The sequence below is a fragment of the Pelodiscus sinensis genome, chromosome 1 (assembly GCF_049634645.1).
Source record: "Pelodiscus sinensis isolate JC-2024 chromosome 1, ASM4963464v1, whole genome shotgun sequence".
Taxonomy (NCBI): Eukaryota; Metazoa; Chordata; order Testudines; family Trionychidae; genus Pelodiscus; species Pelodiscus sinensis.
The window spans coordinates 48669670-48685386 of NC_134711.1; positions in this window are offsets into that span (position 1 = coordinate 48669670).

Here is a 15717-nt window from a genome sequence, read left to right on the forward strand (position 1 = left end):
CCTTCACTATATGGCACACCAAACCAGTCACACAGAGCACTTTGGGTGCCACACTGGCAAGAAAGAAGTCACGCAACAATTCCCTCAAACACTTCAGCTTTTCCTATGCCACAACCAGTACCACACCTTACATAGATGTGAGGTTATGAAAACCAATCTCAGCAAATCCAAACAGGTTCTTCTGATCCCAAAGGACCAGCCACAGTCCCAATTTATACCTCAAATCTTACCCAAAAGAACAAGAAAGAAAAGGTTCAGAGTAAACTTGTTAAAGAAATTGCATTACATACAATACACCAATTACACAGCTCCTGGTGCGGGCTTGTAGCAGAGATGGAATAAAGTACTATCTTAAAAGTCTCTGGAAACCATCCTTTGCCAGGATGGTTCATCAGTCCTGCTGGGCCAAATTCATAGTAAAGATGCCGCTGAAGTCATGAGCTAGAGTGAAGACAAAGATGGAGGAACATCTAGGCCCTTTTTATAATCTTGCCCATGTGGAGGGAATTCCATTGTTCTCACTGTGTGATGGTACCTACCAAAATGGAACTTGTCACATGAGCAAGTCACCTGTCCATGTCCTTTTTAGGCAAGCCGCCATCGCCTGTCTGCATGTTAACAAGGAGTTTCGTTAGATTTGGATTACGCTCGTAAGGCCCATTGTCTGTGAACTACTGCTATTCACTTGAGTAGCCCCCCTTCACAATAGACGTGTAATGCCTGTTCAAATCTCCCAGAAACAAATACTTGAAACACCGGTACATAGCCAATACTTACAACTTTAAATAAAAAAATCATACAGGCATATGAATAGTATAGACAGAACCATAAACTTTCAATAGAAATCTCACTTGGCCTACTTTATACAAAATGTGGGGCAAACATACAACAGTGGGTGCAACAATGTTCTGCTTGTTTATATTTTAAAAAATTTAGTAAGTGTCACAACCACGTTACTGTGGTCAAGAAATAGAGTTTCAATTTCTTTCCCATAACTCTGTGTACAACAGGGTGCACAAAGGAGATGACTGGAGCTTCCAGTTTGTAACATTAATCATCCTTTTTCTCCTGCCTCCTTCTAACACCCTTTTAGTTACATGAAAGTTGCTATCATGTCCCCTCTCATTTGCCCTGTAAGCTACTGTGCATGCTTATGGTACTTTATATATAACTAGAAACAAGAAACAATGATACTGTATATACAGCTAGAAAATGTTGTTCAGACACTTTCAGACTGATGGAAAGGTGCAGTCATGCAAGAAAGACTATGCTTATGAAACTTCCAACTGTGTCTTGCAGGTCCAAGAGTTTTAGATAATCACTCACATGTGGTATTACATTTGCTTATAGTGCTAACATGAAAGGTCCAAAAAAGTTAAAGTATTTGTTATTTGACCTGCAGCTATGGATAATAAGCAGATTAAATGCTTCAGATATCTCCATTTTACACATTTGCTTCTCTATTTAAATGGAGTTTTTTTCATAGCTCTTGTACCAAAAGGCAGTGAGTATTCTGTCAGTGACAACTGCTGCAGAAGCAGCTGTGACTGGTTTTCTTCGCTGTTGTAAGTATAGTAGCAGGATATCTAGATTTGGGTTTTATTTCACCAAAATCACGTACAAATTAAATTAATGACTTTTAAATGAGCTCTATTTCTCAGGACACAACATTTAAGTAGTATCCTTAAGATACTGACTTGCTTAAAGAACAAGATGTCTGATTTCCCAATGTCTCTAGTACCCGATGTAGTTGTTTATGCCTATGCAAATCAGAGTGGTCGCATTTTACTCCCATTTTGTATAAGTGTACATGAGGATGTACATTTCAAAACCATAAGGAATCAGTCCTGTTGCGTCTCTTCCTGTACCACTGAAATCATTAGCAGTTATACTATTGACTTCAATGGGAGAATGATTGGGACAGTTGTACATTTAATGGTAAATTTAGAACTTGTCAATGGTGCCAGTTTAATAAAACATTGGACATGGTTTTTACTAAGGGCAGGTCTACACTATATTGATGCCTCTACGCTACTGTAGAGCATCTGGAGAAGACATGCTTTACCGATGGGAGAGGTGTCTCCCATCAGGGTTATTACTCCACTTCCATGAGAGACTGAGCAGTTTGGATAGCACTTGGACAGCACTTAAGTCAATCTAACTTATATACCCAAGTAATGTAAGTTACATCAGCTTACACAATTAGCATAGACTAGACCTAATCAGATAACAGCACAGACAGTGGCAGTTCAAGTTCCCTCACATTTCACTGTCAGTGTACTTCAAGTGTTCTAAAGAGTAAAATGTTTCAGGATGGAGAAAGTGGTTTATTTCCATGCCGATAAATCCCTTGCTGAAACAATTAGAAGTAGCAGTTATTGATCTTGGTTTACAATATTGACACCAGTCTACTAGGAATCATCATTACTAGCTAACATAAGAGACCACTATCTAATTTAAGTTCATATTAAGTGAATAAATTTGAGCCACTAATTTCAAGATGAAAAGCTCCATATTCCAAGAGCAAATCCCCTAACATATTCAGTCTTGTGAATGGCTACCTTAGGTTAACAGTTAGCATTCCTTTTTTAGTACATGGATTTCTTTTCAAGATCAGAAAAGAGAGCAAGGAAACAGAAAAACAAAACAAAAAATAAGAAAGATTATTAGGGAAAAGAAAGAGACACCATGGACAAAACTACATGCTTTTTAACTTGTATGATGGGAGTCTGCTTTTCTCTCAATTAATAACGATTACATTAATAATTGGATTGGGGTAGGCAATAATTTTTGATGGGGGAGCCAGTCCAAGAATTTGGTAAGTGGTCAAGGATCACACTTTTCCATTATATTAATGAAGGAGGTGCAGGGGCCTGGGATGGAGGTTGGGTTCAGAAGGAGCTTGGGGTAAGGGATTGGGGTGTGGGATCTGGGAGGGAGTTTGGGTGAAGGAGGGGATTATGACCTGGGGCAGTGAACTGGAGTACAGGAGGGGGATCATGGTCTGAGAGGGGAGGGTGACCTTTGGTAAGGGTGCACGAGTTTGGGTTGTGACCTGGGACATGGGATTGGGGTGCAGGGTCTGGGAGAGGATTCTGGCCTGGGAAAGGGCTGTAGGAGGAGGGAATACAGGGTCTGGGGCAGGAGTGCAGGAGGGGGTGCAGGGATTTGGGCTGTGACCAGGGATAGCAGATTGGAGTGCAAGGTCTGGGAGGAGGGTTGTGACCTGAGGAGGGGTTTAGGAGGGGATTCAGTGTCTGGGAAGATGTATGGGGGATGGACCAGGGGTGCAGCAGGTTTGGGTTACATGGGGTAGAGGTACAGAAGTGGGGCAGAGGGTTGGGGGAGGGAGGGGCTGGGGTGCCAGGGCAGGCCCTGGCTGAAAGACCTTACCTGGGTGGCTCCCAGCCAGCTGCCCAGCAGGTTCCTTAAACAGGGTCCCTGGTGTCCATACCCCGTATGACTCACAGCAGCCACAGGAGCTATGTTTGCTGCTGTAAACACCATGAGCCTGGGAAATGAGGAGGGAGGGGTTCTTCATATGCTGCCTGTCCTGCAAACAGGCAACTGCTATTGGCCAGAAACTGGTCAATGGGAGCTACTGAATCTGGATGCCAGTTCCGACTTACATACAGATTCAACTTAAGAACAAACCTACAGTCCCTATCTTGTACATAACCTGGGGAGTGCCTGTATTCAGCTTGAGACATTTCTAAACCAAGCAATCTGAGTAACTGCCACCTCATTGACCCTATCTCATGCCTTGGGGCAGGTCTAAACTAGAAAGTTAGTTATGAAAAATTCAACCCCCTGAGCAACATAGTTAAGACGACATAAGCCCCAAAGTAGATAGCTCTAGATCAACAGAAGAATTCTCCTGTCACCCTGGCTGCCACCTCTCAGAGGCAGATTTATTATAGCAATAGTATGGTCCTTTCTGTTGCTGTAGTAAGCGTATACACTATAGCACAATAGCACAATGAAGGCATATCCTTAGCATGTAGTTAGAGTTAAAACCAATGTGTGGATACCTGAAAAGATAACTACTTCATACTCATTTCAGTTTTTCTTTATCTTATGTGATTAACTTCATGCAGCTACCTCTTCTACCATATCTAGCTAAATCTGTGCAAAGAAATTATTTCTGTCATTTGAGAGTTAATACTAGACTGAAATTACCTTTTTAAAGTACTTATTCTTAAGTTAGGAAGCTGTGGTGGGGCAACTGCCCCACACTTGCCAGAAGGGGTTAAAGCAGGCAGGAGGGAGCTTGTGCAGAGCCCTGACCAATCAGGGAGAGGCTTTTAAGAAGCCAATCAAGGTATAGCTTGCTGGGGCAGCCCTGTATAAAACCAGTAGAGAGTAGGCAGTTGGGTCCTGACCAGAGAGAGTGTGGAACTGGTTCCCTCAAAGGCAGCACTTTCTATAGAGCAGTGTTAGGCAGGCTAGGGGGGGTTAGAGAGGGAGGCTCCAGCCGATACCAGTCAGGCTGCTGGCCTTACTGCAAGTGCCAGGAGGGTGCAAAGGGTCACAGGGAAAGTGGGCCAGAAAACAAGAGGCAACGGAGGGAGAGTGAAGGAGGCAGGAAAATGCTGCCATCGCAGGGTCCTTTGGTCCGAACCTAGAGTAGTGGGTGGGTCTGGGTTCCCCCCTTCCCCACTTGCACCGCGTTTAGCCACCCTTGATGTGTGGCCTGGAAGGATGGTGCTTGCCCCTGAAGTAAGGGGCTAGGCTGAGGCTGCAGTTGGCCACGGTAGCAGGTGCTAGACTAAAGAATGCTGATAATCCACAGAAGGGGGATGAGAGACCACTGTACTAGGCACTACCAGAGGGCAATATCCCAAAGAGGATGCCATGGTCTGGAGGTGACATGGATTCAGAACACAAGCATGGATGCAGACAAGGGAGACACCAGCACGAAGGAGGCACCCTGCTAACAAAAGGACTAATTCCCGGAGGTACCAGCAGGAGGCTCTGCAGCAGTGAGTCTCGTCCGATGACAGAAGCATAGGAAGAATGATCTTGTAGTTAAGATTTTGTACTGAGAATCAAAAACGTTGATTTGTATTCCTCACTGTGCTATATTTTATGATTCTGATTCTCCACTGCTTTGCACCATGTGAGAGATTTACCACTGAGCTGGCAAATAGAGGGGAGGCAGCTTTGTCTCTTCCCCTAAGGGGCAATCCAGTCCCCACTGCAAGTAAGGCCTCTAGAGAGCTTTGTTGGAGTGGAGAATCACTGGAGTACTGCAATCCAGAATAGTTTTTTGCCCAGGATGGAAGTGGGGGGATGCATAGAACCCTTCTGCACCACAGATATTCCCTGCAGCCGGCTGGAAAATCAAAAAGATAAATTGCTTTATACCTCTTTTCACAGGTGGAAATGAGTACACAAATGTACAAGTCCACAGAAAAATCAGGCCACCTGTGTTCCCTTGAAGTAATAAAAAGTTAAGGCCTAGACCTGCAAAGAGACTTCGACTACAATGCTCAATATTACAGCATATAGCTTTTAGGTATCTTGACAATCTCTGCAGGTCAAAACCCCTATGTTAAGCATTTAGTCTCCCCTATACAATGCATGAAGAGAGCAAAGTGCCTGAAAAAGGGATCCACAAATGCTAGTGTGCTAGGCAGAGAATAGAAGCTAGGCCTGCTACAATAGCGAATAGAAGATGCTTATGAGAAGGTCATGTATGTCTTAAGCACCAGCCCTCTTGTTGTGGTAGGGACCTAAATCTAGGCTGCTGGGAGGCACCTATCTCTTTAAAATCCACAGATAGAAACCCCTCTTCTGTAGTCAGATAGCTTAGATGCCGAAGTCACTTCTTACAGTAATGACAAAACTGACGCAAGGCAGACATTTAATTACTTCCAGACCTGAAGAAGCATTCTGTGTAAGCTCAAAAGAGGGTCTCTCACTCTCACCAACAGATGTTGATACTATAAAAGGCATTACCTCACCCACCTGGTCTCCTTTAATTCACAAAAATAGCTGGAAGAGAGAGGATGCAGTCTCCCTTATATCTATGGGGTCTACTCCAATTGAGGAGAAATCATACATTTTTTCACAGGTTGCTAACAACATAAATAGCAAATTTCACAAATGTGTTTATATAGCGTATATATACACATAACAAGTAATGTACTATACTACTGCTCCCTTTGTAATTCACTCTGGATAAGAAAATCTATTCCACAAATTAATTATTAACTCTCTCTATATAAAAAAGATTTTCCTGCTGGGCAACAGAATGATGTCATCACGCTCTTTGGCATGGAAGTGAAAGCAGCCCGGGGCGAGGGCGAGTGTAGCAAGCAGGGGGTGCAGTAGTAGTCGTTTATTCATGAATAACAAATACAGGCAGTCCCTGACTTACGCGGATCCGACTTATGTCGGATCCGCACTTACGAACGGGGCTTTCTCGCCCCGGAGGTCGAGGTGGCGGATTGCTACCTGCGAGCTCCGGGGCGAGAAAGCCCCGTTCGTAAGCTGCTCCGGTGCCCCTGGTCTGCTGGAGACCGTCAAAGCAAAGCCTCAGAAGCGCGGGAACCGCCGCTGCTGCCGCTTGAAACCCGGTGCCTGTGGTCTGCTGGGGACGGTCCCCAGCAGACCACAGGCATCGGGACTGAAGCCACAGCCGCGCGGGGGGGGGGGGGGGGGGGTCCCGCGCCTCTGAGACTTTGCCAGAGCAAAGCCTCAGAGGCGCGGCACCCCGCTGCCGCTGCTGCTCTGCTCCCCGTGTCCCTGGTCTGCTGGGGGGGGCGCGGATAGTGTGCCCCCCCCAGCAGACCAGGCTTTTGTTTTGGACCCTGGAGCAGAGCAGCTGGGGCGCTGCGGATTGGTCCTGCAGCGCCCGCTCTGGGCACTACTGGACCAACCCGGCAGCACCCCAGCTGCTCTGCCCCAGGTCCTGATTCAGCCGCTGCTGGTCAGTTTCAGCAGTGGCTGAATCAGGACGCCTGGGGCAGAGCAGCTGGGGTGCTGCTGGGTTGGTCCAGTAGCGCTGAGGAGCGGTGCTACTGGAGCAACCCAGCAGCACCCCAGCTGCTCTGCCCCAGGCGTCCCCAAGTCAGCCGCTGCTGAAACTGACCAGCGCTGACTACAGGAAGCCCGAGGCAAAGTTGCTCTGCCCCAGGCTTCCTGGAATCAGCGCTCATCAGTTTCAGCAGCAGCTGACTTGGGGACGCCTGGGGTTCTTAAGTTGAATCTGTATGTAAGTCAGAACTGGCGGTCAGTTTCAGCAGCGGCTGAATCTGGACGCCAGTTCCGACTTACATACAGATTCAACTTAAGAACAAACCTACAGTTCCTATCTTGTATGTAACCCGGGGACTGCCTGTATAATAATAAAAGTTGCATATAAAACTTAGAAGTACACATTCATGCTTACTAAATAAAACAATCTGTTTTATTTAAGTGACATCATGCAGAATTCACTAGCAATTGTTGACATCTTCTGTCTCTGTGGAGTGATACCTTCCCATACATCGAAATCACACTTTCTGCATTGTAGGCATTGTAAGGCAGCATTTTGCTGACCTGTAGAGATTTGGAAACAGACCAGAAACAGCATCCCAAAACTCATTTACTTTTACTAGCATCTAGTTTTCTTTGACAAAGGTGAGATAAGCAGTGTGTTTGTTGCCATGAACTTTCTTCCATCCAGGAATCGCTTGAGTTAGCTCAGGGTCAAAACACAAAAAAGGCACCTGATGTGGGTCAAAAATGTGAATAGAACTCAAAGTAGGCAGCTAGTTAGTTAAGATGGTAGTGACTGATCATACCTGTAGTACTGGTTTAACTTTCTGCTATTGACTGAAGAACTTCTGATAAAATCTATCAGTTTGTTGTATGATTGTCAACTATTAAAAGATTACAGTCTGTTTTCAATCTCTCTAAGGGCTTGAGGTTATCCCACAGGGAGAAGTTCCCAAGTGCTTATTCCATGTTTCAAGGGGTTTTGCATTTGGATGGTGGCAGTGTATGACCCAAGTTCAGGAAGTCTGTGACCTTGGGGAGTTTTTAAACAGAAGCCTTTTTGTGGCAAGGTATTTTAAGGACTCTTGAGAACCCCCATCTTCTGCACTCAAAGTGCCAGAGTGGGGAACTGCCTTGACATAGGCATACAGTCTTCTTTCCAAGTATGAATAAAATGTGGAGTATATATTTATCCCATGTATCTGTTACTTTGTCAGCTGCAACTGAAACGGAATCATATTCTACCAGCACAGATTTTGTAGTCTGAACATGTTTTACAATTGCTTTTGTTAGATAATCTTGGTGAAGCCTATCTGCACACAGGAAACTGCCAGCGTTTGGTACATCACTTAGTTTTGGATTATCCGTTTTTTCTAAACTACTTGGAGTTTTTCTTTTAAATATCATGGATAGTTCTGTAACCTCTGCACATGCTTTTCATTCAATATGTGATTCAGATTCAAACAAATCCAGAGTCATGTGGCAAGATAAAACAATTTATCATCATCTGCCTGTAGGATTCTTACTCAAAAGCTTCACATGATCCAAAGCTGAAATGCTTTTTTGCTTCTTTTTTTTATGTATTGTCACCCATCTTTATATGCAGCAACAATCCTTTCACTCAACCTTATGACTGTCACGCTTGTTTATCATCATAAATGTTGACACACTCTCAATTGACAATTTACTGTAATGACTGCTATGCTCATTTTAGTCTACTTCATGCAGCTTGGCAGCCACTCTCAACCATTCACCATGAAGATTAGAGCGATATCACATGGTTTTAGAAAACTGTGTTTGCATTATGGTAACGACAGAAGTTTTTTCAGCATATTTTAGGAATGATACATATTTTTATTTTGAAGGTTAATTTTGCAAATGATCCCATATTTCACAAAATCCGTGGAATCATGAATTAAGTAGGCCTCTACTTCTGACCAGTAATCCAGTGATTAGAACATTCACGTAAGATGCATAAGACCCTAATTCAACTCCCTCTCCTATGTACTGAGGAGAAGGAAGTTGAACAGAGGTTTCAGGGAAGGGGTCTGACAGAGATCCTCGGGTTAGGGGTTCCATAACAACCACTCCTAAGAGAAGGAGATGGGTGGTGGAAGTCAGGGAATCCCTCCTAAGAGGGGTGGAGTCATAAATATATTGCTCGAGTATGCCAGGATGTAATCAAGAAGGCCAAAGCGCAATTTGAATTGCAACTAACAAGGGATGTGAAGGGTAACAAGAAAGGTTTCTACAGACATATTAGCAATAAGATAGTGCTCAGGAAAGGTGCGGGACCCTTACTGAATGAGGTAACCTAGTAACAGATGACATGGGAAAAGCTCAAGTAGTCAATGTTTTTTTTGCCTCTGTCTTCACAGTCAAGGTCAGCTCCCAGACTACTGCACTAGGCAGAACAGTACGCAAAGGAGGTAGGCAGCCCTCGGTGGAGAAAGAACCTATTTAGAAATGTTGGACATACACAAATCCATGGGGCTAGATGTAATGCATCCGAGGATGCTAAGGGAGTTGGCTGATGTGACTGCAGAGCCATTTGCCATTATCTCTGAAAACTTATAATGATCAGGGGAAGTCCTGGATGATTGGAAAAAGGCAAATGCAGTGCCCACCTTTTAAAAAGGGAAGAAGGAGAATTCAGGGGACTACAGACCCGTCAGCCTCACCTTAGTCCCCAGAAAAATCCTGAAGGGGATCCTCAAGGAATCCATTTTGAAGCACTTGGAAGAGAGGAAAGTGATCAGGAATAGTCAACATGGATTCACCAAGGGCAAGTCATGCCTGAGCAACCTAATTGCCTTCTATGACAAGGTAATGGTTCTATGGATATGGGGAAGGCAGTGAATGTGATATATCTTGACTTTAGCAAAGCTTTCAATACGGAAGGGATGGGCAATAATTTTAGATGGGGGGCCACTTCTGAAATTTTTGAAGTGGCCCCAGGCTGCACCAGAAGGGGCAGAGCCTCAGGCAGAAGGGGTGTGGCCATGACACTTCTGTGCTTTCCCGCCCACAGACCCTGACTGGCTGGAGAGTCAGGGGAACACATGCAGTCTTTGCTCCTGGACTCCCAGAGAGAACTGCCAGCTGTTCTGAACAGCTGGTGGTTCCCTCTAGGCATTCATGTCCATGGCGGTGGGAGGAGACTTCACTTGTTTCCCTTGCCCCAGGTCAATCTGGGTCTGAGGGAGGGAGGAGCATGGTAAGTCTCTCGCTCCCAGCCCCCATCCTGCAAGGGGCATACAGTGCTTAGAGTCAACCCTGGTGGTTGACTCTAAGCACTGCTGCCCCTAACGAGGGAGGAGACTTTGTGCCCTCCTCTGTCCCCAGGCCCTAATTGACCTGGGGGCGAAAGAGTGGCAAGGCATCTGCAGAGGCCCTTTTGTTTACCCCCATGATACGGTCTCCCACAGTATACTTGCCAACAAGTTAAGGAAGTATGGATTGGATAAATGGATTGTAGGTGGATAGAAAGCTGGCTAGACTGTTGGGCTCAACAGGTAATGATCAACGGCTCAATGTCTAGTTGGTGGTCGGTATCAAGCTCAGTGCCCCAGATGTCAGTTTTGGGACTGATTTTGTTCAACATCTTTATTAATGACCTGGATGAGGGAGATGGATTGCACCCTCAGCAAGTTCACAGCTGACACTAAGCTAGGGGGAAAGGTAGCTATGTTGGACAGTAGGGATAGGATCCAGAGTGACCCAGACAAATGGGAGGATTGGGCCAAAAGAAATCTGATGAGGTTCAGCAAGGACAAGTATAGAGTCCTACACTTGGGATGGAAGAATCCTAAGGCCTGTTACAGACTGGGGACAGACTGGCTAAGCAGCAAGCAGTTCAACAGGAAAAAAGACCTGGGGATTACAGAAGATGAAAAGCTGGATATAGTCAACACTTTGCCCTTGTAGCCAAGAAGGTGAATGGCATATTAGGGTGCATTAGGAGGAGCATTGCCAGCAGATCCAGATAAGTGATTATTCCCCTTTATTTGGCACTCGTGAATTCACATCTGGAGTACTGCATCCAATTCTGGGTCCTCCCCCCATTACAGAAAGGATTTGGACACATTGGAGAAAGTCCAACGGAGGGCAACAAAAATTATTATGGGGCTGGAGCACATGACTTATGAGAAAAGGCTGAGGGTTTTGGGTTTATTTAGTCTATAGAAGAAAAGAGTGAGGGGGGATTTGTTAGCAGCTTTTAACTACCTGAAGGGGGATCCAAAGAGAATGGAAAGAAGCTGTTCTCAGTAGTAACAGATGACAGAATAAAGAACAATGGGCTGAAGTTACAGTGGGGGAGATCTAGGTTGGATATTAGGAAAAACTAATTCACTAGGAGGGTGGTGAAGCACTGGAATGGGTTACCTAGGGAGGTGGTGGACTCTCCACCCCTAGAGTTTTTAAGTCTGGGCTTGACAAAGCTTTGCTGGGATGATTTAGTTGGGATTGGTCCTGCTTTGGGCAGGAGTCTGGACTCAATGGCCTCATGAGATCTCTTCCAACCTTATGATTCTATGATTCCCACCTCTCAGGTGATCTATAGTCATGTGTTTCTCTCTCTATTGCTTGCTCACTGGATCAGTGCATGTTTAGTTATTTGTATAAAGAGACTTCAACAAGAGACTTTGAGAGAGACCTACATAAGAATATCCTATAGCCTAGTAGTTCTGAGTATGTCAACCAAATCAGGCCAAGGTGGTGTCCTAGGTGGGACAATAACTATATCCACTTGGTTTCAGGAGTGAACTGGGGTTTAGCATCAAATGGGCATCCAGATGCTTGCCTAAAGCAGCAGTGTGTATGCCTAGAAGCAGAAACTTAGGCAGCCAGGGAACTTTACAGCAAACATTTAGGCACCACATGAGTTTATGTGCCTATTGGTTAGGCAGCAGCTGAATCTGGGATTTAGGCCAAAGTGATTTGTCCTGTTTACCCATCTGTGCAGTGGGGGTAATCTAATACACATGTTGTGAAGAGAGTCAGATTAAGTCATAGGCGCACTATATGCCGCCTTGAGTAGAGTCTTACCTCCTGGGATCATGTGAATGGATCAAAATTTAAGCTTTCAGTTAAAAAACTCCCTAGTCTTTATGACTGCGAAAAAAAGCTTCAAAATGTGAACCAAGCACAATGAACATATTGATGTTTGCCAGTGCCGCAAATAACCTAAAAGAGTGGCTCTGAATAGATGAACCAGCCCCTACAGGTGTCTCTCAGGGCCATGGAATGTCTAGAGCCCCATTTGCCTTTATCAAGGCCTAGTTATGAATTTATCAGGGGTTGTGAAATGTTCCAATATGAAAACCATAAGACACCTATATAAATGAATTATTAGAAAATTCATCATATTCCATTGGTGAGCTCAATATATTATAGTTAAGATTGTGGAAATGATTCTTTATGCTCAGGCTTTATTAATTCATCTGAAAAATCTGCTTTGATTTGAGGATTCAACTATGGAGGGATGTTTACAGAGAGAGAAATATACAAATCCCCTACTGGTGTTTTTGTAAGAAGGTCAACACACACGGCGAAAGAAAAATGAAAGATGTACAGGTACTGGCTGATATTCCTGCATCTAAAACTGTAACCGTTTTCAAAATCTACATACACAATTTCACTCATTCATCAGTATTTCCACACTGTCATGTCAGATGCTAACATGTTAGAGTTACCTATTAATTTATTTGTACTAAAGAGACCAGGACTTGCAATATTAGATTAGAACCAACTGCACATTTGTAAAATTACTGCAGAAATAATGTGTGCAAAGCAATAGGCAAAAATTGTTTACTATGCGTATTGACCCATATTTTGCCATTAAGTGTAAAAGTTTCAAATTCAAACCCAATAAGCAACTGCTGTCAGAAATTTTAGCTATTTATGCCATTCATTTCTGGGACATAGTAAGTACATATGCATTCAGCAATCCTCAGTAGTGAAAGCCAAATTCAGATTATAGCAACTTGTTTGTGATGTTAATTTAAACTACAGGTTTTGTAGGAAGAGAAGACTAGTTTTAAAGAAGTCACCCATGGGCTGTTAAATTGAAATTTCAGCAGAGGCACTGAGCAATCCTTGCGTGCACACATTTTAAATATCCCTTCCCGAAACAGTGTAATAAACCAGTGTTAGGCAAGTAGGCTCACACCTACAAAAACATTTTTGTCTAGCATTTCCCTGAAACAAACAGTCCAATCCCCAAAGAATGAGTCAGGCATTTAGATGCTATACAATGAATAGGGAAAGACAGGCTCCTTAGAATGTGATCCACAAAACCTGCTTGCTAGAAACAAAATTGCCTATGAGGGAGCCTGTGAGAGAAAAGAGAAGGGTGTGTCCTAAGCCCTAAAGCAAGGCTTCAGGGAGGCACTGTTTATCGAAGGCAGTGCTAACCCATTGCGAGCCCTAAGCAGGAATAGTTATGTGCGCCCCCCCCCCCCAACACATACTGAAAAAAGCAAATGAGGTGCCCCCCCTCCCTTTGAATTGTTTGGGGATGTACTTGCTAAGATTTACTGTTTGGGAGAGAGATTTGCTTATTTTGAATTTAATTATTTTAAAGGAGTTTTTATACTTTTCTCCTCTGAGAAGGAACAATTTTACCAGGCCTTTTTCAGTAAGATGACCCTTTAAACTATAAGGCTACGTCTACACTGGCCCCTTTTCCGGAAGGGGCATGTTAATTTCAGCTATCGTAGTAGGGAAATCCGCGGGAGATTTAAATATCCCCCGCGGCATTTAAATAAAAATGTCCGCCGCTTTTTTCCGGCTTTTAGAAGTAGGAATAAGTAGGAATACTTCAAAGTATATTTGTCAATGGTGACAAAGAGAAAAGAGGGGAAGGATTCCTACAGAGAGTGAGACACAATCAAATCTGCAAGATGAAATTTATCAAAGAAGGCATTCTCTATTATGGCCACCACTTTTCATCTACTATCTCTGACTAGGCTATTAAATATCATGAAAAGATCCTCTTCAGATAGCCTGTAAAACTAGACCATAATCTAATGTAGACTGGTTTAGGTTTGTCTCTCTACAAGTACACTCAGGCTATCTACAAAAAGGATGAAGATGGCAGCCAATTTGGCCATATCAAGCTGCAAGAGTTAGCCAACATGCTCAGATAAAGCTCCTCCTCTTGTGAAAACTGGTTTGGGTTAAAACCTCTGTAGAGCAGTCTGTACAATGGCTACAGAGGTCATAGTATCAGAAGTAGTCATAGAATAAAAATGGGGTTAGAAAGTTACAGATTGTTGTAATAAAACATAAATCAATAAAGCTTTATGAAGTTCACAGGATTGTCTTTGAAAGTGTTGTGAAATTTTCCTATGAGATTGAGGACTGAGAGATCAGATATAGAGAGATCACTTTGTGAAAAGTGTTCAACCACAGGGGTATGTCTAGACTACATAGCTCTGTCGACGAAGCCATGTAAAATAGTTTACCCAGCATAGGCAAAGAAGCAGGGATTTAAATAACCCCGTTTCATTAAAATAAACATGGCCGCCGCACTGTGCCAACGATCAGCTGATCTGGCACAGCGTGGTGGCCATGTTTATTTTAATGAAGCAGGGATTATTTAAATCCCCACTTCTTTACCTATGCCGGGTAAACTAGTTTACATGGCTCCATCAACGGAGCCATAAAGTCTAGACCAGTGGTCCCCAATCTTTTGAGGTTGTCGGGCGCTGGGGGCGTGGCCGTTCGCCCGCCGGGCGCCAGGGGGCGGGGACACTTGCGCGCCTGGGGGCAGCCCCCCCCATAGCCGCATGGCCGGGGCCCCCCCCCATAGCCACGCGCCCGGGGCCAGGGCCCCCCATTAGCCCCGGGGCCGGGGCCCCCCCATGGTCCCGGGGCTGGGGCCCCCGCATGGTCCCGGGGCTGGGGCCCCTCCATGGCCACGTGCCCGGGGCCAGGGCCCCCCCATGGCCACGTACCCGGGGCTCCCTCCAAGGGCCGCGCACCCGGGGCCGGCGCTCCCCCACCCCCTGCAAGCGCCGCGCGCCCGGGGCCGGCGCTCAACGTGCGCCATGTGCCCGGGGCCAGACCAGCCCCGAGCACCTGGCGGGCGCATGTAAATGCCCCTGTGGGCACCACGGCGCCCGCGGGCACCGTGTTGGGGACCACGGGTCTAGACCAGTGGTCTCCAACCTTTTCACACTGAAGATCACTTTTTAAATCTCAGAACAGGTAAAGATCTACCGCCCTGCTCCTTCCTTGAAGCCCCGCCCCTTCCTTGAAGCCCCGCCCTCTCTATTCTCCTCCTGTCCATCACTTGCTATCCCCAACCTTTACTTACACACTCTGATAAACAGTTTATTTTTAAATTATGCGATATATAAAATTAAAATCACGTGTTTATAGTTATGAAATAAATGGTCTGTTTTTTTATTCATGCTATTTAAATCTAAAATGAAGCATTTATACTTATACATTTTGTGGGGTCAGAGTTCTGCGGCTGGGGGCAGGGGAGAGGGAACAGGGTGCTGGGAGGGCAGATGACAGGGTTCTGCAGCAGGGGACAGGGTGCCAGTAGGGACAGAGTTCGGGGAGTGGGGACGGGAATGGGGACAGAGTTCTGTAGCTGGGGACAGGGGAGTAGGGTCTGGGGAGTGGGGACAGGGTGCCAGTGGCAGCAGAGAGTCCCCTGCATCTGCCTCCTGCCAGGATTCTCTCCTCCCCCCTCCCCGAGAGAAGCCAGCACATGCC